General features: G+C 41.7%; 1 long non-coding RNA gene across 1 annotated transcript in view; it reads right to left on the bottom strand.

Moving 5' to 3' along the window:
- The window catches only part of LOC142488624 (uncharacterized), a 65,287-nt gene extending 52,933 nt beyond the window's left edge, over positions 1–12,354 (bottom strand). Inside the window, exon 1 of the long non-coding RNA XR_012799540.1 lies at positions 12,256–12,354. This is a non-coding gene — a long non-coding RNA (uncharacterized LOC142488624). The remainder of the gene's footprint in view (positions 1–12,255) is intronic.
- Between the last annotated feature and the right edge of the window lie 12,403 nt (positions 12,355–24,757).

Raw genomic sequence — 24,757 nt, 5'->3', positions numbered from 1 at the left:
TTTAGGAATTACATCTCTTTAATATGTAGCCCCTCTTTTTCAAGGGACCAAAAGTAATTGGACAATTGACTCAAAAGCTGTTTCATGGACAGGTGTGGGCTATTGGGCTATTCCTCCATTATTTCATCATCAATTAAGCAGGTAAAAGGTCTGGAGTTGATTCCAGGTGTGGCATTCGCATTTGGAAGCTGTTGCTGTGAACCCACAACATGCGGTCAAAGGAGCTCTCAATGCAAGTGAAACAGGGCATCCTCAGGCTTCAAAAAAAAGAAAATCCTTCAGAGAGATAGCAGGAACATTAGGAGTGTTTAACAGTTAGGTACATTCAGAGTAAAAAAGAACGCTCTGGTGAGCTTTGCAACACAAAAATGCCTGGACGTCCACGGACGACAACAGTGGTGGATGATCGTAGGATCCTTTCCATGGTTAAGAAAAAATCCTTCACAGCATCCAGCCAAGTGAAGAACACTCTCCAGGAGGTAGGCATATTATTATCCAAGTCTACCATAAAGAGAAGACTTCATGAGAGCAAATACAGAGGGTTCACCACAAGGTGCAAACCATTCATAAGCCTCAAGAATAGAAAGGCCAGATTAGATTTTGCCAAACAATATCTAAAAAAGCCAGCTCCGTTCTGGAAAAGCATTCTTTGGACAGATGAAACTAAGATCAACCTGTACCAGAATGATGGGAAGAAAAAAGTATGGAGAAGGCTTGGAATGACTCATGATCCGAAGCATACCACATCATCTGTGAAACACGGTGGAAGCAGTGTGATGGCATGGGCATGCATTGCTTACAATGGCACTGGGTCACTACTGTTTACTGATGATGTGACAGAAGACAGAAGCAGCTGAATGAATTCTGAAGTGTATAGGGATTTATTGTCTGCTCAGATTCAGCCAAATTCAGCTTCACTTTACAGATGGACAGTGACCCAAAACATACTGCAAAAGCAGCCCAGGAGTTTTTTAAGGCAAAGAAGTGGATAAATTCTGCAATGGCCGAGTCACGAACAAACAACAACTGAAGACAGCTACAGTAAAGGCCTGGCAAAGCATCACAAAGGAGGAAACCCAGCGTTTGGTGATGTCCATGCGTTCCAGACTTCAAGCAGTCATTGCCTGCAAAGGATTCTCAACAAAGTATTCAAAATTAACATTTTATTTATGATTGTGTTAATTTGTCCAATTACATTTGAGCCCATGAAATAAGGGGACAGTGTATAAAATGGTTGCAATTCCTAAACGTGTCATACGATATTTTTGTTCAACCCCTTGAATTAAAGCTGAAAGTCTGCACTTCTATTGCATCTCGGTTGTTTCATTTCAAATCCATTGTGGTGGCGTACAGAGCCAAAATTATGAAAATTGTGTCAGTGTCCATTTATTTCCGGACCTAACTGTATATAGTCAATGGAAACAGATGGCACTCACGTGAATCCAGGTAACTGTTGGTGCTTGTCCCATATAATTAGAATAGCAGGTGTATTCTCACTGGGCAGATTATGCTTCCATGTGGGATATTTGTACAGTATACAGTATAAGATCGAGACGTCCAAGGTCATAAGGAATTTGTCCGCTTTATCAATGGAAATAGTTGCTCATTTGTTAATAAAGATGTGGTGTCTTTAACATAGGATGCCATTTTAGCAACCGTAGGTTGCAGAAAAAAATCCACGTATTGAGAAATAAGTTGACAAAGAGAGCCTCTGGCTGAAACGGTCAGTTTGCCCGGCGGGGTGTTAGTGGACTTATGGATTTTAGGAAGTATATATATGACTGGCATTAATGGATGTGTTTGGGTCAGGAAATGTCCTTTCTCCTCATGTTCCTACATTGCTTACCCATCCCTTCACCCCCCCCCCACTCACTTGCACGCTTCCCTGGACTATCCCCCTTGCATCACAGCACCGTAACCCCTACGGCTGTAACTTTGGCCACGATATACTGCTTCATATGTGCATTAGCTATTTTACTTTGGATTCATCTCCATGACTACCAGAGAGCCATAACGGGCGATCAGCTGACATACCTTCTACTACAACTTCGGTGACCACGGGATGTTCGTAATCAAGCCTTCAGCTAAAGCAGCTGCACGGGTTCGCGAACTTTGTGATTTTTTAATTGATTGGTTAATTGTTCTGTTTGTCTCTGTTGCAGGGTACATGCAACTACACACGTGGGTTTCTTGCCAAGGCTTATTTAGTTAGCCTTAACAGATATACAACACACAAAACAAAAATAGCTTTCTTCAGCAAAAACAAAATGAAACAGTTTCTCTTTAGCAGACAGTGTGTAACTCAGGCAGCAATCCCTTTTCTAAGCAGGAGACAGACAGTTTATAATTCAGTTACTTTGTTTATCAGACCTTGTATCAGGAAATCTCTTTAGCAGCAGCTTACTCCTCTCTCATCAACAACCAAGATCCATGTGTCTATAGCCTGGGTTTTAACACACCTTGATTAGGCAGCTAGGATCCAACTAATTGTCCTGAGGTTCCCAGCTGAAGTTAACCTAGTCAGTGCTGCACTGCAGACTAGACATAGGTTTTCCAGGCATATAACTGGTGGCTTTTATTTACCCTGTCACATTCCTCCCCGTTAGTGTGTGGCTGGGTCTACGCACGGCTGAAGCCCGACCATCCACCCCTTCTCTAGAAAAGAAGTCAGCATTTGCGTTCTCTTTTCCCGGCCTATGCTGAATCTCAAATGAGAAGGGTTGGAGGGCCATATATCACCTAGTCAATCTAGCATTGGAATCCTTCATGCTATTTAACCACTTCAGTGGAGCATGATCCGTCACCATAGTAAAATGGACTCCTGCCAGGTAATGCCTCAAAGCCTCGATTGCCCACTTTACTGCGAGGCACTCTTTCTCAATCACTGAGTAGTTTTTTTTCCCTGGGAACAATTTCCTACTCAGGAAAAGGATAGGATGTTCAACTCCCTCAAACTGTTGTGACAACACTGCCCCTAGCCCTATCTCTGATGCATCTGTTTGCACTATAAAAGGGCTGTTGAAGTCTGGGCTTCTAAGGATGGGACCCTCTGATAGACACCTTTTTATGTCCTCAAAGGCTCTCTGACAATCCCTTGACCACACCACTTGTGTAGGGGCACACTTTTTTGTGAGGTCCGTTAAAGGGGCTTCCACTTCCGAATAGTTGGGGATGAACCGCCGGTAGTACCCTGCTAAACCCAGCAGAGCGTACCTGCGTTTTTGTTTGGGGGTCGGAACTTCTTTCAAGGCAGCTACCTTGTTGGCTAGTGGCCTTACTTTTCCACCTCCCACTGCATACCCTAAATATTTGGTTTCCGCTTTACCCAAGGCACATTTCTTAGGGTTGGCTGTGAGCCCTGCCTCTCTTAGAGATTTGAGGACCGCTTTCAGCCTATTTAGATGGGCCCGCCAGTGTTTACTATAAATGACAATGTCATCTAGGTAGGCTGCGGCATAAGTCCTATGGGGCCTCAGTACCTTATCCATGAGTCTCTGAAATGTGGCTGGGGCTCTATGCAGTCCAAATGCCATTGTCTCAAACTGGTATAAACCCATGGGAGTGGCAAAGGCTGTTTTGCATTTGGACTTTTCCTCTAAGGGTATTTGCCAGTATCCTTTTGTCAAGTCCACCGTGGATATATATTCCGCGTTACCAAGGGCGTCAATTAATTCGTCCACCCTTGGCATCGGATATGCGTCAAACTTGGATACCGCATTGACCTTTCGGAGGTCCACACAAAATCATATCTTCCCATCGGGTTTAGGGACCATAATTAGTGGACTACACCACTCAATGCATGATTCCTCAATCACTCCTAAGTGTAACATTTCTTGTACCTCCTTCTCTACCAGAGCCCTACGACTTTCCGGCAACCTATAAGGACGGGAACTGTCTCGTTTAAGTTAGTTTGTCCTGGTAAGTCAGAAAAAACATCCTGGTATTGTAATTATTGCTAACAAGTCCCCTTTTTGTTCAGAGGACAACTGTTTACCCATTGGGATTTTATCGTCACGCACGATGTTCTCCCGTGGAGGCTGAGGACCCAAGTCCGTTTCCTCCTCCACCGGGTGGACAAATAGAGACCGCTGCATCTTCCAGGGTTTCAGCAAGTTCACATGGTAAATTTGTTTACCCTTCCTGGACCCTGGTTGAGCGATCTCGTAATCCACATCACCCGTACGGCGGAGTACTTCGAATGGGCCCTGCCATTTGGCCAGGAGTTTATTCTCGCAACTGGGTAATAATAACATCACCTGGTCTCCTGGGTGAAACACTCTCATGCGAGCATTTTGATTGTAATGTCTCTCCTGACTGTCCTGGGCTGATCTAAGATTCTCCCTGGCGAAATGGCCGGCCACATCTAGGCGCTTCCTAAGGTCTAGTACATATTGCAGGGTATTCTTAGAAGGGGACTGCTGTTCCTCCCAGGACTCCTTTAGAAGGTCTAGGATATCCCGGGGTTGGCGGCCATAGAGCAATTAAATGGAGAGAATCCAGTGGAGGCCTGGGGAACTTCCCGCACTGCAAACAGCAGAAAAGGGAGAAGTTCATCCTAGGCTCTCTTCTCTGAATCTACAAATTTCCTCAGCATCGCTTTTAGAGTTCGGTTAAATCTTTCCACCAATCCGTCAGTCTGTGGAAGGTAGACCGATGTCCGAACAGACTTGACCTCTAGTAACTGTAAGACATCCTGCATCAGTTTAGCCATGAAATTTGTACCTTGGTCTGTCAACATAACCTGGGGAAGTCCAACCCGTGAGAACAGTTCCAACAACTTGTTGGCTACTTGCTTCGCCGTTGCTGTTCTCAGGGGGAACGCCTCAGGATACCTTGTTGCATAGTCCACTATTACAAGGATAAACCTGTGTCCTTTCGCAGAAGGTTCTAGAGGTCCTACCAAGTCTACCCCAATACTCTCAAAGGGAACTGACACCAAGGGTAGAGGAACCAAAGGGGCTGGTTTTTGTCCTTTTGGACTAGTTAGCTGGCACTCCGGACATGCTGCACATAGCTTAGCAATATCACTATGCATCCCTGGCCAATAGAATCGGGATGAAATATGGTCCAATGTTTTATCCCTGCCCAGGTGACCACCCCAAGGGACAGTATGGGCTAGAGTGAACACAGATTTAACAAACGTCTTGGGAACCAATATCTATCTGGTGACCTCCCCTGTTTGTGTCTGCCTATTCACCCTATAAAGGATATCCTTTGAAAGCTCAAAATGGGGGAATACTATCACCCCCTGTGCATCTAAAATCTGTTCATCAATTTTCACCACCTTGTCATACTGTCTAGCAAGGACTGGGTCTTCCCTTTGCTTCTGGTGAAAGTCAGGGAGGTACAGGTCTGGTAAATCTCCAGGGCCTATATCCCCCTCCCTTTGGCCATCCCCAGCCATCACTTGTGACCTCTGACTACTAGAATGGTCACCTTGAGACCCAGATTTCTGCAACCAGTCCTGTTTGTCCAAGCGTCTTTGCTTCCGAGTCTTTTGTACCCGGTGTCTACTTGGAAAAAGTCTGCCGAGAAGGGGAAAAGTTTGCCAGGGTTCTCCTGAGCCCTAGAAGGAGGCTCCTCGTGAAAGACTGGGGCCATTAGGTCCGAAAAGAAAGGCCAGTCCCGACCGAGCACAAAGGGGGCAGGAAGCCAAGGAGTGACTCCTACTTCGAGGTAAGCCTCCTGACCTTTTACCTGTAGCCGGATTTTGGCCATCGGATACCGTTTTACATCGCTGTGTATACATTCTATGCTCCATGGGGAGTCAAAAGAACACACGTTGGGTGGTACACTGGCGACACACTTTATTCGAGCTCGGCTAGTCCCACGAATTCGGGTATACCCGGGTGTATTGAGGTTTGTGACTGTTTTCTGCCCGTGTGCATTGAGGTATTTTTCAGGCAGGGATTGAAGCATTTTATTCCCGCTGGCTGCAATACTGCACAGTATATATATATATACTGCATTACAATTCATGAATTTATGTCATCTGGTAGACACGCGAAGCATTGCAGCCTATTAAATCCTAATCATTATCATTTAACAGATCAGCCGCCCGTCAGCCAGGCATGAACCCAGGTTGGGAAGGCAAACGCAACGGGGCTTGTCAGAGGTGAGGAGCGGCGCATTCCAGGTATCTGCCAGGTACATACTGGGTATTTGCTCGAATAAAGTGTGTCGGTGCAGTAACAGTTCCTGTAGGACCAGAGTTTTCCCAGAGCCCGAATCTACAAGGGCCTGGACGGTTTTTCCCCCAATCAGGGCTGGAAGTAGCCAGGGCTTGTAATTTTCTCCAGTAAAGGCCGAGGCGACGGTTCTGCTGAATGAACAATCCATCTGTGGACAGTCCACACACCTGTGGCCTTGTTCTCCGCAGGCGGAATATGGAGAGGGTTCCTTCGCAGGAGGGGGTTGTGGATAGCGCTCCGCTGTACCGGTTACTGGAGACCAGGCATCTGGTGGGTCCTGTGGGCGCCGTCCTCGGAAGTTCCTCTCATTTTGCGACGAGCCAACATCCGGAAGGAGATGAGGGTCTTGGCGGGGACCAGCATTTGGACTCCGTCCTTGCTGGAACGACTGCTCCTTCTGTTGGACTTGGCGGTTCTGTGACGGGCCGTAGGTTCCCCGTTGATCCACCTCCCTCTTTGGGCGTCCGCAAGTGCCGGTGGAGTCGGGTCCAGGACACTCGCCTGCTGCTCAGTCCCAGGAAGTTCTCCACGAGTCGGGCCGCCAAAGCTAGGGTTTCAGCAGCGTGGCGTTTTACCCACGAGCGTGCGGAAGGGGGTATTATTTGTAGAAATTGTTCCAAAACCACCTGCTCAAGAATTGCCTCCTTAGTGAACTCCTCGGGTTGTATCCAGCGCGTACATAAGTCCAATAATCGCTGAGCGAGGTCTCATCTTAGCGGTGTACTTCATGTTCCGGAACTGCTGCCGGTAAGTCTCTGGGGTCAGACCTAAGCGATCCAGTATGGCGGCTTTTACTTGTCGGTAGTCCATTGCCTGATCTGCTGGGAGACCCTGATATGAGGCCTGGGCTTCTCCTGTGAGGAGCGGGGCCAAAGCAGTTGCCCAGCGATCTGTAGCCCAGCCCTGAGCTTCGGCAACTCTTTCAAAAGTCAGTAAAAAAGCCTCTGGATCCTCGTTCGGAGCCATTTTCCTCAGGAGTATAGGGGGTCTGCTTGCTAGTTCTGCACTGGCAGACCCTTAGAATTGGGTCAGCAGCTTGGCAAGCCATTCATCCTGTGCTGCTTGTAGTCTTTCATCTCTCTCCGCTTGCAGCGGGGACTGTTCCTGCATTAACAGTCCCTGCTGTTTGGTCTGCTCCTGCATTAACTGTCCCTGCTGTCTGGTTTGCTCACACAGAAACGCTTTCAACATTTCTTCCATTCTTGTGTGTGTGTGTGGCCCTTTAACTGCAGGAGCCTTTTGAAAAAAACCTTCCCAATTCTTGACACCATATGTTGCAGGGTACATGCAACTACACACGTGGGTTTCTTGCCAAGGCTTATTTATTTAGCCTTAACAGATATACAACACCCATAACAAAAATAGCTTTTCTTCAGCAAAAACAAAACGAAACAGTTTCTCTTTAGCAGACAGTGTGTAACTCAGGCAGCAATCCCTTTTCTAAGCAGGAGACAGACAGTTTATAATTCAGTTACTTTGTTTATCAGACCTTGTATCAGGAAATCTCTTTAGCAGCAGCTTACTCCTCTCTCATCAACAACCAAGATCCATGTGTCTATAGCCTGGGTTTTAACACACCTTGATTAGGCAGCTGGGATCCAACTAATTGTCCTGAGGTTCCCAGCTGAAGTTAACCTAGTCAGTGCTGCACTGCAGACTAGACATAGGTTTTCCAGGCATATAACTGGTGGCTTTTATTTACCCTGTCACAGTCTCCCATTGGGTAGTGGGTATTTCTGTGTGTTTCTGGCACTGCATCTGTGCACAACCTTGAGAAAGGTCCTGTTTGGAGGACCGAAACGTCGGTGTGTGTGCCAGACATGTCACACAATTTCACAACGGTGATGTAAATAGCATTAAATTCATGGGCATTTATCAACTCAAATGCCCTAAGAGGGGGTATTACTGACCAACTGTTGCTTCGTATTGAAGCTGAATGGATCTACAAGTTAAAAACTAGGAGTCCCAATGGGCTCAATGAAGGGTTCACTTACACTCCGTTTATTTGAATATTGTTTTCTGGTCTGTTCCTTATTTACCATTTAGTTTATTATTATTTTTTCATGACATTCATCATGCTCAGCTGATTCTATTCCAATGTCCACTGTGTGAGATACCAGTTTCTGGTATTGACTGATATTATTCTATTATTTCTCTATAAATTTATTTAACTCAGTGACTATAATACTAGAGTTTTAAACCCTTCTTTCTTTGGGTTTATCATGTGTGTAATGTCTATATACGTACTGTTTATAACAAAAATTTTGTTACATGAAATAGATTTAAGATCATGTATGTATATATATATATATATAATTTAATTATTTTCCAATTTTTATTTTTCCTTCACTACATTTTCTATGACACATTGCTTGTATAGATTTTTTATAGGGGGAACCACAATATACATATCTAGTGTATGCTGTTAGTATGTCATTTTAATCTACTGCTAGGGCTAGTGTTCACCCACCCCCTTATTAGGATAATAACCCCCATTTAGCTGCCTTTGTTGCCCTAGATGCTCTCATTAGCATCTATGTGGCAGTCTGCGACTTTCAGCTCACATCTGCGCACTGGATGTTTTGATTCCGGTATGCGCATGCGCATTCAACATCGGTTTGAGTCAATTTTGACCATTTATTTTCTAAGTTCTTGCGCATGCGCAGTAAACATTACACTCGGTCCGAACGGATTTACCGGCTTTACACCACACAAATGGATCAGCAAGTTCCCATTGGCAGCTTTATGGAGGTACTCTATGCATGATCATAAAGTTGCCCACTATTTATCGCAATTAGATAGTTTATTTAGTGTGCGCTTGCGGTGCGCATGCGCAATAGCGGTTTGTACCAATTATGTAATCATGGCGACGGGAGGGTATAAAAACGCCCCGCTTTCCTTCTCCTAGCAAATTTGTCCCTGACGAAGCTCCATAGCTGGAGGGAAACGCGCGTTGGACGTGCAATATTGTCAGTCTCCTACTTGAGCTGTTTTAATGTAGTGTTAGTAGTTACCTGGTTCAGCTTATACAGTTCAATGACACCAGTCTATTATAGTCTAGTGTCGCTAGTCAGTGAGGTTTGCTGTCATTTCTCCACCTAGCTATAGATGTGCCTTGCAGCTTTTGTGCTGTGAATTTATTTCACCGCTTCGTTAGCTGCCCCATGAGTGTTAGTCATTGAATCTACATTTATGGTGCCTACACCTTCTAATCTGTATTTAATCAGATACATGTCTGATGTGCTTGAATAACACATCATTATACTAGGTGGATCGTGTATTTATCCTATAGTAAAAATTATTTCCTCACTGATGTTTACATCTTTTGATTACCTGGTCTGTTAGCTGATCCAGAGGGGTTTATACCCTGACTTATAGCATTCTGTGTCCTCCCACCCCACATCATTAGCTGGTTTACAGGGGGTTTTCATCACAATAATTTGGTGACATAGATGCTTAGTATTGTTGATTTAATTTCTTTTTAATCACGTTACACATTTCTTTGGTAATATATGTTTTAAGTAATCTATTAAAAGTTACATTTTATTCCAGTGGTGTGCAGTTTAGTGGATTCTTTCAGGGGCACAATCATTTTGTGCTCCCTTGTTTTTCTGATTCACTTTTCAGTTCACAGTTTGCACCCACTATATGATTATCAATATATTTGTTCATTTATTCATTATTTACTCAATTAGTATGATTTTGTGATCACTCCCTATCTCCTCCCTTTATACATACTAAACATTTCCAACAGTCATTCAAATTATAATTTATGATGGGCCACATAATTTATTATATCAATCATTTTAAATTTCTCTTTAGTTTATTTAGCACGATTGAAAATACTTTTATTATTATTGAATTATTATAATACTTTTACTATGTTGTAATAAAGTTGGATGGATGAGTTCAAAAGCACATGTTTTAAAGCAGCAAATATGCTTTTTACTTTCTTTCTTAGAAGTTTTGTAGCAGGGTCATCATAGATTATGACCTTTGCCCTCTTTGTGTAACAAAAAATGTCCACTAACAACTTTCATGCAGGTCAGTCAATGTTGTTGGAATGTGCTGGTGGTTAGATCAGATACAGTATTTATATAGCAACGATTTAGTCATGACATTACTATACTGTACATGTTTAGTTTGTCAGCAATTAGGTTTCTCCCAGCTCAAGGGAGCAAAATATCTTCAGAACCAAGCTCAGAATGGTGAATGGACAGTTGTGCTTTGTAAGGCATCACAGTTACAAATAAACTGAGAAGGACTGGTTACATCCAACAAACACATAGAAGTTTGTAACCACCAATATACAACAAAGACTATTTACACTCAAGCCAAACGTTCTATATTATTATTGTTAGTGGATTATTTACAGAGAAATTGGAAGTTAGAAACAAATGTAAGATATTTTGCAGGAAACCTGGATTTCTTCACATTCTGAAGGTTACAAAGTACATCAGAATGACAGCACACATTTGTCATATTCAAGAGAAAATATTGTACAAAGTTTTCGGAGAATTGAACAATTACAGTAAGTGTATGTAACATATATATATATACTAGCCTCCTCCGAAATAAAACACGCTTTTCTGAACTCTTAGTACAGACAGATAGCAAGAAAATAATTACTGGTTATGTTTTTGACCTCTTGAAGTTATCTACTTATGAGCTATTTGCGCCAGATCACTAATTATTTTGGTATTGAGTGCATTTTTGTGGGGTCTCTTTTGGACCCTTCTTGGGTTAAATCTGTGCGCTATATTTATTTATTTATAAAATATTTTACCAGGAAGTAATACATTGAGAGTTACCTCTCGTTTTTAAGTATGTCCTGGGCACAGAGAAAAACAAATAATACATGGTTACAAGTACAGTTACATAAATGAACAAGGTATACATTATATACAAGACATTGCGTGCACAGTTAAAGAAAATATATATTATGAGCGTATGAAACAGTTACAGACCAGGTTAAAATGTGAGACAGTGTGAGGTTAATATACAAATGACCTGTCGTGAATTTTCTTCAGGACTATATTATAGGTGAGCAGTCTGATTCATCTGTTTTATTTGAACTTTACAATACCGCCTAATATAGTCCAAATCCCAAAATATTGTCTTTTAGATAATAGGTGTGACTTCACAAATAACCTTACATTAAAAAAAACGTAGATATATTAAAACATATCGAGAATTGTAGGTCGTGACTACAAATATTACATTTATTTTGTGTACGTAGTATAAATGTTTACAAGGGGGTAGGATGGTGCATTATGTGGGTAGTTGCCCCAGGGTAGGGGTTAGCATCCTACCCACCCACACTGGGGCAATGCCAGGCTGTAAAAGGAAATACGAAACTTCTATTATTTCCGATAAACATCAGAACTTAATGTACAGCATGATAATAACAAAAAATGCGTTATTATGACAATTTTTTAACCTGAACTGATATTTTTAATACCCGATAAACTAAAGCGATATTTTTGGCGTGCAACATGTATTTATTGCACTATAAACATAAAACACATCTTTTTGGCAATTATACCACATTTTTAAGTTACCACAGTTTGATGCATTTTGCCCTATCTATCAACATAGAGAAAAATGTGTTTAGACGCACAGCTCCATTTTTTTTGAGCAGAGCAATATATCAGAATAGTTTATTTTATCTTATGCAGTATACACTTCAAATGTGGAGGATTTTTTGGGGAAGGCAAAAAGAATAGTACAGAGAGATACAGAATGTGATAAATCTCACTGTAATCTGTGCACCATGTTGCTTCTCCCCAACTCCTCCTACCGACTCACCCCATGGAGCAAGCTGTGGGAGACAGAGCAATGGTACCATATTTTCAGTTATTCAGGTAGTCTCTTAATTTATTTACTTTCTATTATGTCTTAGTATAGCATAACTGACAGTTTCATTAAAATCTGTGGGTGCACCAATGAACTTGACAATTTTTTAAAAATATTCTTGTGCCAGGAGATGCCATCCAATTTTGTGGGGCTATAGGTCAATTAACACAAACAGCTATGAAAGGAGGAAGAAAGAAGAAATACTCACTTCAAGCAACTGAGAATCATGGACTTCTTCGCATCATGCTGATGAGGATCATTGCGTCGTGGGGCAAGAGTTGGTGCCGCTGTTGGATGAGGAGCTTGAATCTTCCTCCTGGCAGAGGTAAGAAACACATTGATTGAATTTTATTTAATTGTGTTTTTTTTAGTATGCCCGTTGACTGGCAATGTGTTTATCTATGCCCCTTTGAGGGTATAGATAACCACATTGACTATCAATGTATTTTTTGGCAATTCATTTTTTTAAAATGTAATATATATTATTTAGTGGATGTTTTTCGTTTTAGCATGCCAATTCATTGCCATAGGCTTGCCCATTCATTGCCATAGTGGCAATCCATGCCCATATTGCGGGCATGGTTTACCACAGTGACAATAAATAGGTAGAGGCGGTGGTGGGTGGGAGTAGTTGCCCCAGGGAGGGTGGTTAAGCTTCCCGGGTAGGTAGCAGGAGGGGGGTTAACCCCTTAATTACCGTAGTACATTTAAAAAATCCCAGAGCAAAAAAAGAATATCAGCTCCAGAAGCAAAATGGTAAGTAAAATTAAATAACAGTCTTTTAAATTGATAATAGCAATGTCCGGCACATATAAGTATAGATGCAGGGAGAGGGGAGAAAAACCAAGGGGTTAAGCAAGGTATAAGAAGTGGGGTACTTACATAGACGTTGGATTCCCACCAGGCTGTGTGACCCCCTGAGAAGCTTCACCTTATACCCTTGACAAAGCGCCACAGTGGGCGTGAAACATGTGGGAGGAGGAGTTTTGTCATTTTATGTAGTTTTCATTAAAGACATTTTTAACCTTCAAATCTGGTGAGTTTTCCAACTTCTTTTCATAGCAAGCGGTAGTCCCCTCGATCATTTTTTGTTTCTGCATTTAAAAAATGCCCATTACTGTACTGTATGTGTTGGTAGGTTGTGGGATTGTTGGGAGTAGAGTAGTAGGTGTTGTAGGGTGCCTATTCATTGCCATTGGGGTTATCTTTGCTCCCATTGAGGGCATAGGTAATAACACTGGCAATCAATGGGTGTATTGGTGTTTGTATTGTATTTTAATGTTTTTTGGGGGTAGATGGGGTGGGTGAAGGGGGTCGTTGCCCCATACCAGGAGCCTGTAATTTGGGAAGCAGGGGGTCCCTGGAGCTGAAATTAATGCGGTTTAGCTCCAGACACACCCTGCTTCAATACCGTGTTATTAAAATAAAAGCCTGTTAGAGGCGCGCACAGAGAGTGACTGATTCTGTCTACCCTCAATGCGTGTCTCGTATATACTGATGCAGCCTTCTAAGCGAATAACCATAGGGTCTGGATACGACGTAGGAACTGTCCTGGAATCCACACTCTTCAGTCCTCTCCTTCCCCTTCCAAGCGTGTGTCCACGACGTCACTTCTGAAAAATGGCCACCGCTGGTGTGATGCACGAAGGTAAGGTGCTGGAAGCTGGAAGTTTGGAGGGCTTTGGTTTCTCTGTGGATGGTGGAGATAGCTCAGTTCTCTCCAAGTGGGTCCTACGCGTTTCGTTCAGGCAAACTTCCTCAGGGACAATGATTACCCATCATGTCTTTTTTGTAGTCCACATGTAATGATGTCACAGGGTTTTCTTTTTACAAACCTTTATTAGCAAAAATTACAAACAGCTAATGCAAGGTACTACAATTTAAAGAGAAAGTGATTAGAAATGCAAATATATCAAAGTTGCAATATCTCCCGCAGCGTATCCTCCATCGAAGCAAGAGGCCAGGACACTTTGTTGGAGGTATTCATATCGGAGACTGCAGCATTCAGCCCAGTGGATGCTGTATCGGCCGTGGAGCAGATGCTGCTGCTGTTTGGAGTGCTGTCTGTCCAATTGACCCAGGGTGGTCTGAATGCTCACCACAAAGACACTTATGTAAGTGCAATACTTTGTGTTTTTTTAATAATAAAGCAATATTACACTATTTTTGCTTTTCTCCTTGTATATGCGGATTTCCCCTCCCCCTATGGAACATTGCCTGTGTTGATCTTGAGTACCTGTCTGGATGCAATCAACGTTGGTCACCTGTGTTGATTTTGAGTACCTGTCTGGATGTAACTAAAGTTGGTCACTTCTAATAACCACACTGCCTGAATATCACGTTAAACACGTGAGTGTAAAATCTGCAGAGTCTACAATACGAGATCTATTTCTCTGAAAAAAGCAATGTTGCACTATTTTGTGTTTTAATTTCTTTCATGTCCTGATGAGATTTGCGCACCTGCTGTTCTTCATCGTTTGCTGTTTGGATTGGGATTGAGTCCTATCTCAGGAGCTGCACTTTCTAAAGGACAGTATATCTTGTTTCTTTGTTAAAGTGGTGTTATTTGCACTTATTTTCTTTATCACAACTGACTACATGAAAGAATAAAATTCCCTTCAACCCACAGAAAGCTACCTCCCCAAGACAGATAGCTTTTTTGGATACATAGCCCTGTGTAAAATTGGGTTACATGCCGTTCTCATTCTGTGTTGTAATTCCTGTTAAAAGGGCAGGTTTGCCAGAAGTCATCATGGAGGTTTGCCTTCAACCCCCTTGTGATGTGTAAGGTGTAGCAAAGGAAGTGACAGCATGCTCTGTGTCCACTGTTAGTGACACAGGGGTGGGTCTTCTGGAACCTATATATTACGCATCACTTCCTGAAGTTAGTAGTTCAAGAGTGTTCATCCAGAGTTCAAGCCTGTCTGCAGAGTGCAAGTGCCTGGTGCAAGAGCTGTGAGTCTGGGCAGCTCAAGTGACAGAGTGACAAGCTGACCCCACACTGTGTTAAGGGCTCTGGCACAGCTGATGGTCTCCCTTAGGGGAGAGGTGGCAGAAACATCCCTGGCTCTATTACAGAGTCAGAAGGGACCTTCCTTATGATGTGCAGCTATATGATGTGCGGCTAAGTACCGGCCGCTATGATGGGCAGTCTGTCATGCCTGATACAAATAAAGATGCCCTTGACTGAAAGACCCTTCTTGCCTGTGATTGGAGTTAATCAGGAAGAAGATGCACCCAGGAGTTCTCTTTCAGACACTCCTCCCTGCTATCGTGGGGATCTGGAAGGGATGGAGGCGCTGTACCAACTGTGAGTAGAACTCAGCACTACCTCATACGTCTGTCATGGTGAAATCCCCACTACCAACGAGTGGGAGACTCAGGAGTCCTGTGAGCCAGCAGGTACACCACACTACACTGAGATGTAACGGGGGGCAGATTCAGACCATAGGGGCCCATATGAGATTGGGTAGGCCTCGTACCGTTACATATAGGTTGAAATTATACAGTTTTGAAATGTTATAGTTCTTGAAGTAGGCAGAACACATCATTTTTGCTCACATAAAATCTCACATAATAAATTTAAACAAACTCTCTATAGCGCAAATATATTTCTGTTTTTACACCAAAAGTATCATACATATTAAAGGATCATGGTATGTTAAACAATGTAATGTTTCTGCTATGACTATTTATAAATATGTGTGCATGGAAAATATGTAAAAAAAAAAACACACATTAATAATAATGTGACTTTATATGTCTATTTGACATTTGGTCACTTAATTTTTCTACTTTTTAATTTGACCTTTTAAACATGCATATTTAGTATACCATGCTATTGTTGCTAAGTGACACTACCATTAAAGTACTCATTTTTTTGTACTAAATAAACTACAGAAATGTGGCAGTCTAGCTAAATTAAATGATGTTTTAACTAACAGTTAATAGTGTTGACTGCTGTGTAATAGTCATTTTCATTTTTTACAGTATTTAATGACTTTCTGATGACTCAAATTCTCTGTAGGGATACTTAAATCATTACATTAAGGATGAGCGATTTTAGTACACAATGACTGATTGGTACAATTGTATGTAGAGTAATGCTTAACTTAATAAATGAAATTATTTACACCACAGTGTTTGTTGATTAGTGTTTTAGGTTTTACATTACGATATTTAAAAAAATCTAAATACAATAATTTGTTCATAACGGTATATTTTTTTTGGCAAATTGTGGTGATCAGGGCTCATAGATAAGCAGGGAAACAGCCACTGTGTGTTGGTTCAGCACAATTTCAGCAAGGTGTGCAGCTCTCTTTTTAAGGGCAACTAAAAATTTACACTAAGTTACCCTGCCACACTGAGAGTCTTCACAGCGGCAGTAACAACAGTGTTCAACATGGCAGAGAAAGCAGAAAAGTTCTTACGGATACATGAAGCAAAGGCACAAGATAAATGCCCTGGGGGCGAATGAAGGTGCAACGGAAGGAATGGCAAAAGCCCCAAAAAGAGCGAGGCCAGCAAGAGAGCAAGAGAACAAAACGATGCAGAGGAAGAGAGCGACTTTAAAAGTATCTTAACGACTTGGAATGGTGCAAAGGGCTAAAAGTACTTCTTGGGATATCCTGAGATAAAAGATTGGAGGGAAAAAGTTTGTGGAGTAAAGGGGACTAGAAGAGATGCCTTGTTAACAGTTATTGGGGAAGGCCGAAGTTCAAGGCTAAGCTAGGTGTGTTAAGTAACTAAGTGGTTAAAAAAAAATGAAAAGGTTATGCTAATATTAGCTGCAGTTAAATACGTTTAAATAAGGAAGCGGTAGGGGTATAACCGGTTAATTGTAAGATCCGGGGAAACACCTCTCTCTAAAGGAATTCCTCCCACGACTTTACTCACCCCCGCTCCAGCTCTGCCTTCTCGCCGCCGCGGGCGGGATCTCCCTTCTCCTCCGCTTCCCGCGGCGGCTACTGATCTCGCGCATGCGCGCGCACGGCCGAGGACCTTTACGTCCTCCCTCAGGGGGAGCTCCCGCTCCCAGCTGAGGCCGCGCATGTCTCTCCCGCGCAGCGCACACGCCTGATGCGCGTGCACCGCTCACAAGCTGCACATCTAGCACAGCTGTGGTAAGTCTCCCTACAAATCCCTATCTTCCCTGTGGCCGCTCCATCGTTACTCCCCCTCTCCCTAATTGGTCCTTCCTCCTACTTATACCTTGCTCAGCCATTTCTTTCTTTGGCTGAGCATAGCTTTGTATGTCCTGTGTTAACCACGGTCGTGCCTGCCTCAGTTCCTATCTCTTTGTCTCCTTAGTGATCTCTTGCGTACCGAACCGGCCTGGCTGTGGATCCGCTCTGGTCTTCTATCCTTGGTTTGTATCCTGACCTCCTGGACTCCCCGACCCCTTTACCTCGGCTTGCGGATTCCGACCTACCTCCCGGCTCTGGACCCCAGGCTTTCGGTACCACCTATCTTCTGGAACCTCCCTTCTCGTCTGGCGAGTATCTTACTTTATCTTATACTCCCAGACGGTTCCAAACGCCTATTTTCCACTTTCCAGGCGTGTCCCCGTAGCTGTGGGTGCAGTTTGTTACCCATCTCACCTCAGTTTCGGGGTCCCTCCTTGTCCGTGGTGAGCACAGCGTAACATTATGCTCAGCCCAACAGACATGGACCCTGAAGAGGTTGAGCAACCAAGCGCCATGCCGTGACTTCTCTAGCTAGAGGCGCAGCTTGCCTCCATGACGCAGGAGCTCTCTAGACTCTCCTCATTGCAGCCTTCCCCAGGCTCCTCTGCCATGGCAGCTGCAGCATTTCCCTCCTGGGTCTTCCCGTGGCTGTGGATCCTCGTCTCCCGGCTCCCAACCGCTATGCAGGGGATCCACACGAGTGCAGAGGGTTCCTTAATCAGTGCGAGATGCAATTTGAATTATCTCCTTCGTGCTTCCCCACTGCTCGTTCAAAGGTGGCCTATATTATGTCTCTCTTGAACGGAAAGGCAATGGGGTTACTGTCTCCCGAGTTTAAATTATGCAGAGGTAAAAGACAGGGTTGCCCTCTGTCACCTTTGCTCTTTAATTTAGCTATCGAGGCTTTGGCGAATATCTGAGACGTACGGAAAGTTTCAAGGGAATCAACATAGGGAAGTATGAGGCTAAATTAGCGTTGCCCAACATATTTAAACCTATTGGGGAAATTGGTAAATTCTCAGGGTTCAAAGTTAATGTTACAAAAACAGAAATATTAATCCATACAAATAAGAATGATGTACTGTAACATGGATGAGAAGTTACCCTTTAAAAGGACAAGGAAATCTATCAAATATCTAGGTATTAATATTGCAGCGGACCTGGGAAAACTATATGTAGACAATTTTAAGAGTATTTTTCAGAAGGTAATAAAGGAAATGGGAGGGTGGCAAAACCTCCCTCTGAACCTGTCAGAGAGATGCCAACTGATCAAAATGGTCAGCTTTGCCAGAATTCTCTGCCGCGAGAGCAACCCAAAATAGCATTAAAAAAACTACTCCTATACAGAGAATCGGGTACTAAATTTCCCCAATATCAGAAAATACAATTTAGCATGTATTAAAAGGCATGTAGATGATTGGATATTGGAGAAAAGTTTCCACTCAAACTTTGAGATAGAGCAGCAGCAGGTATGGCCTATGAATCTAAGAGATATACTGTACTACATACAAAGTGGGGAGCATTGTCGCGAGAGATCAAAGATAATATATTGGTAATAGACACTTACAGTACGTAGCATGGAAGACAATAAGGTATCATTCACAATCTCTACATTTCTGCCAATTAAGTGAAATGCAAACTTCCTCCCAGGCCAAAAACAGGCATCCTTTCAATTGTGGTAAGGCGAGGGCTTAAGGTGTATAGGACATTTGATAAAGGAAGACCAGGAAAGGCTCCTTACCTTTGAGGAATTAAAGGAGAAGTGGGAGATACCTAGTTCACATGGTTATTCGTATGCACAGGTGACACGTTATTGTAAATCACTGGAGAACTATAAAAAGGAAGTATTGTCAAATAATGTATTTGATCATTTTTTTTAGTCTTTCCAGAGAGAATAGATACACTATATCAGATATATATATAATTTTGAAGAGACAAAAATTATGAAAGGTTTCTCTGGCCTGGAACAAAGATTTCAAGGAAATAACAGAACTAGATGTAATACTTACTGGTTTAGATAGAACTAGAAAACTTATCATTTCAGAAATGTGAAGAGAGATGCAACTAAAACTGACACACAGGGCATATTGTTTTTAACTTAAGTTCTAAGTATACAGACAAATCCAGGAATAGATGTCCAAAGTGCCAACAACCTAAAGCAGACCTAAAACACGGTTTATGGGACAGCCCCAAGATTGCACATTTTTGTGAACAAGTGCTGGATTATATACTGCAGAATGATAAAATAACTGCGTTTAAAGTACCAGTTTCTTTGATATTTGGCAACGTGGAGGAATGGAAGATCATGAATAGCGGGGTTAAAATACCTAAATTTGTAGAAATTACATTATTTGAGGCCAGAAAAATATAATGTTACAATGGATAAAGGATATACCCCCTAACATGGAGGTTAAACAAATATTTAACACAATTATTCATGTTAGAAAAAATAGAAGCCGAAACCAATAAGGAGCTAAAGACGGAAATACTATTAAAAAAATCGGATCCCTTTATTGAAATTTTACCAGGCAGGGACAAAGAGATTGTGATGCGGGCATTTGACCAAACGTTGTGGTATTTACTAAGAAGTCTGGTAAGTTAGAGGCACAGAAAGTGATGAGGGGGGAAATAATAAAATATCTAATGTCTGGCATCCCTAGATAAGGTTAGGACCTATAGCTTAGAAACAACAAAAGGAACTGTGAGTAAGGGGGGGGGGGGGAGGTACAGAGAAAAATGATGCAATGCAGATAGAACTGTCTCATCGATTTAACATTTAATTACATTTTTTTTGTCATTGTATATGTCATTTTAATATATTATTTACTGGTTTAGTGCACTGTTAAATGTAAATGAATATTATAATCACTGTAAACTGGTATTTTGTGGTCATCCCTTAAAGTGATGTCACATCCTTTTTAACTAATGTGACATATCACATGGTACAGGGACCAATGGGATTGTCTTCATTCCCATTGGCTATAATATCATGTGATATGAGACGTGGTTTTAAGGCTGTGACATACCTCCCTTGGAGATGACATCACATCCCTTAAAAAAAAAAAAGAGACAGGCACATGATACAGCATCTAATCGGATTGAAGCTGTACCATCTGACCCTAAAATGTGATATCACAGGCCCTATATAAGGCCTGTTCTGTCTCATTTTAGCTCAAGAAGATGATTGGACAACATCCGTTGTGGATTTAACATGGGGTTTTTGATTGAAAGAAAGAAGATAGAAGATTAAAAAAAAGAAGAAAATAATGACAGATGAAGATAGAAGATGGTGAAAGAAGAACAAAGAAAGAATATTTTTTTTAACTTATGCTGTTCTTCAAGGAGGATTTGAGACGGATTGTGGGTGATGACGTCGCAGGTCAAGAGCTTCCTGATACGCCGGGATTCGTCACCCCATAACGGGGCCTGTATCTTGGGAAACAGGGGTCCCCGGATCTGAAATCAACGTGGATCTGCTCCGGAGACCCCCTGCCCACGTACACTAGTATTACATTTTTTATTAAAAGCCTGCAATCCCTGGGAAGAAATGCGCAGGGAGAGGTGGCTCTCTCTGTGCAGCTCTATTTTTGCAGCTCTCTCTGCAGCTGGAACAAATCGTTGGATGAGCCCTTTTGAGAGCGGTGAACATCACGTCACTGGCTTCTCGCCCGTTTTGGGAATTGTACTATCCCAGGTAATCTATGCTTTCTGAATACTGTGATAGCAACGCTCCAAAAAATAGCGGCGTAACCGGCCCAGCAATTTTTTTATGATGCCTTATAGAATAGGCCCCTATGTCAGTAAGATATGAATGGAAAATATGGAAGACCTTTTAATCCTATTATTTGAGGTGTATACACAAATATACCTGTTATAAAAATAAGAAATTAAACCACAAATTTAATGAATGTACTTCTGCCCCCAGTTGCTTTTTTTCTTCAATATTTCAGAAAATTACAGTTTGGATTATGGCATTTTGCCATTTTCTATCAAAGCGCACAAAATTGCCCTTCAAGCCATGTTGCAGAAATTTGGTCTGGTAGAAGGGAGGAAGTGCTGCCTGGAACACTTCAGCCCCTCCCATGCAGGGCAGAACTGTGTAACTGAAATGCTGTAAAGCAATAAATAAATAAAATAAAAAAACAGTGCGCCAAGAGAATAAAAAATTAAGGTATCTAAAAAAACAATTTTAAAAGATTGACTAATCTTGAAATAGAAAATGTATTAAATACCTGAATCAGGATATAAATAGTGTGACATGAACCAATCCGGAGCATACACAAATGTAAGGGTCTGGCACCAATTTCTGTAGCATGTAAATATAACTGAATGTAATGTGTGTTCAAACCAAAAACGCAATGATTGCAGCTTCCAAAAAAAGGAACCCGAGTCCTTGGTGGGATATAGGCTACAAAGAAAAATAAGGGAAGCGCAATCAATTAGCTAATGGTATGAGAACACCTTTAATAACTGGGATACGCACAATTAAAAAATGATCAATAAACAATGATGTACATAAATAAATAGTCGCTGTGGAAAAAAATGCACTAGGTAGTGCCAAATGATGCAGATTGCTGCTGGATGAGTGTCAGAGAACAAACACGGGAGCAGTGGGGACTCCTTGTGATGGTCACAGTCCTACGACCAACTCATAAGCACCGATGGAAAATAGGAAAGGGGAACGGATGTAAGGTATAGTACATGTATTGTGTGTATGTCTGTCTATGTGGTGAGTGTGGGGTGTCTAAGCATTCCTCTTCCTCCCCCCTCCCCATCCTATGAATAGTGTATGAGTGATTGATAATAATGACAATTGTTAGTAGGAAATACGTTATCTGATAGTAAACTACTAATAATAGGATTGTGTAATAAATTATATTACACAGCTGTTATTGGCTATCTCTGGAGTAAGAGGTGTGACAAGTCATACATTATGTCACATAGACCAAACATGTTAAGACCATATACAGATAACACGTAAAATAGGAAAAGCTGCAGAAGTAATATTTCCTTTATAACTTAAGAGAAAAAGTGTCTCAGCACAAAAAAAAACGTATTTCTAGTGCAAGTGTTAATAGTAATTGATCCTTCAATAAACTTTGACATACTGTGTTGCACTATTTTGTGTTTCTTCTCTTTTCACATATTCCACGAGAGCCGTGCTCCTGTTTTGTTCTTAATTCCTTTATAATTTAGCATAGAACATGTGGGTTAGATAGGATAGGAGAACACCAAAGAGACAAAAGGAATCCATCAGTATAGGACGTTTCCATCCGAAAAGGACGTAGTGATGAGTTGCATCTTTCAGAGCACATGTAAGAACGTGATTTGTATACCATATATCTGTGATATACTCATTTTTTTAATTGCCAAACTTCAGTGCTGAAATTTAAATCTGGGAAAAAGGTATGATGGTAAATGACTTTTTATAGGGTGTTACTTTATTATTAGTATAAGATGTGTGGCGGGGGGTTACTTTAACCCACAAAGTGGCAGAGGTTTGTGCCATCTCCATGACCACGGACCTTCTGGCTCTGATGGATCATGGGACCGCTCTTTAGAGCAATCACGTGATCCACTCCAGGTTCTGGTTGCCAGATCAAATGTGAAGGGGAGTATCAGTCGCAAAAAAAACCTAAACACCAAGCAAATGGCCATTATGTACAATGTACATCATAAGGGCCTCTGGGGTGGCATTTAGGGTACTGAAGAGGTAAATGTATGTATGGGGCGTGGGGGGCATTATTTGGTACATGTATTGGGGGTACTTTGTTGTATATATGGGGAGTGGGGGTTAATTTGCTGTATGTATGTAGTATGGGGGGGAAGTTACTTTGGAGTATGTATGCAGTATGGCATGGTTACTTTGGTGTATATATGGAGTGTGTGTGGTTAAATCTTTCAATGTATGGAGTGTGTCTGCCAATCCCTATGAACTTTGGGGTTTTGTGTATGGTGCATGTATATATTTGGAGTACATTTGCTTGTATGGTGCGTCCTTTAAGCGTGCATGTTTATATAGTATGTGTGTGGGCCCCTTATGCTAAGGGTTTGCGCTTGCCACCCACTTTAAAATTTGCTAACGTACCCCAGGCATTTGTCTATAAAGGTTTCATTCATTTCTAGATACAGCTCAACCCCATTATAACACAATCGGTTGCAACGCGAATCCGCTTATAACGCGATGCAAGCATGGCTCCCAATTTTCGTATTTATGAACACTTTACAACACGATTATTGGTATCTTCAATACTTTATTGTACAATGCATACAATTGAACATTATTTCTAACGTGATCCGCTTGTAACACGATGTGATTCTTTGGACCCCAAGCACAGTGTTATAAGGGGGTTGAGCTGTATGTTTTTACATGTCAACTTCTTGGAAAACTCAAGACCAATAAACACATGATAGTCTATACTTCTATCTTGTAATGACATTCTTTTAATGTAGAATTTATATCTGGCCTTTCATGGACTTAATGGCTCATTTTATTTTCTCCCAAAAGATCCAGAATCATTATATGTAATTTAATTCCTCTTTGTATAAATGTTTTCTGTTATTTCATTAACATTATGTTTTTCTTGTGATAGAAGAAACATTAGATTTGTGTGACTAGTTTATGGTCTACTTGCAATACTTGTCTGACCTGATAATACAATACTCTTCCTATATATGATGGCAACTATTATATGTTATTTTCTACAATGCAAGGTGTAAAAAAAATGGTGTGCAATAGGATGTATTTTAACCAATCTGGTGCTTCAGGGGTAAATGTCGTTACCGTTGTTTTAAAAATACAATATATTGTGTTTGACAGGTCAAGACACTTCCTGGGTCTATCCAGAGCTTCAAATAGGAGTTAATTGGTGGGTTATCACTTATGGCACACTAAAAATACCAGATGTGTATTATGGGGCTGGTGAGATAAGGGAAGTTCTTTTGCCAGAGATGGGGTTATAATATTACTCTCTTGATATCTTTATAAACAAGACCCTTTTAATGTTACCTTGAAAGCATTCTCTGAAGAATTCTGCAAGGTTCAGGGGGCGTAGCTAAAAAAGTATTCCACACGAGTGAATTAATTAAAAATCAGACTATCTGGTGATAACCTCGATTCTATAATATAACATTCAGAGATCTGCAATCGTTGCAAGGAGACGTATGCAGTGAGGCCAGATGCGTGAGGTCTAGAAGGTAGCCAGGGACAGATATCCATTTGTCACTCAAATATAAGAGCAAGTCAGTCATAATTAGTCTTGTTACATTCGTCAAAATCGCCTGAACTTATTGATATGATTCACGTGTGTCTAAGTATTAGAGACAGGAAGTTCCAAGTGTTTTTATGTATCTACAGTAGGTACCTTTTAAACGTCTTTTAGAGCAAGGTTTTTTCTAAGTCGTAAAACCATCAACCTAGCAGCTGATTTACGACAGACAGATTATGTTTTTCAGTGGGGAAAAAAGTTGTAAATAACTCTTAGTAAGCTATTATGAAAATCAGAATTCTACAGAGTTTTTACC

This window comes from Ascaphus truei, chromosome 2 (genome assembly GCF_040206685.1).
Source record: "Ascaphus truei isolate aAscTru1 chromosome 2, aAscTru1.hap1, whole genome shotgun sequence".
Taxonomy (NCBI): Eukaryota; Metazoa; Chordata; class Amphibia; order Anura; family Ascaphidae; genus Ascaphus; species Ascaphus truei.
The sequence above is the reverse complement of the archived record's forward strand: the minus strand, read 5'-3'. Positions and strand labels throughout refer to the sequence as shown.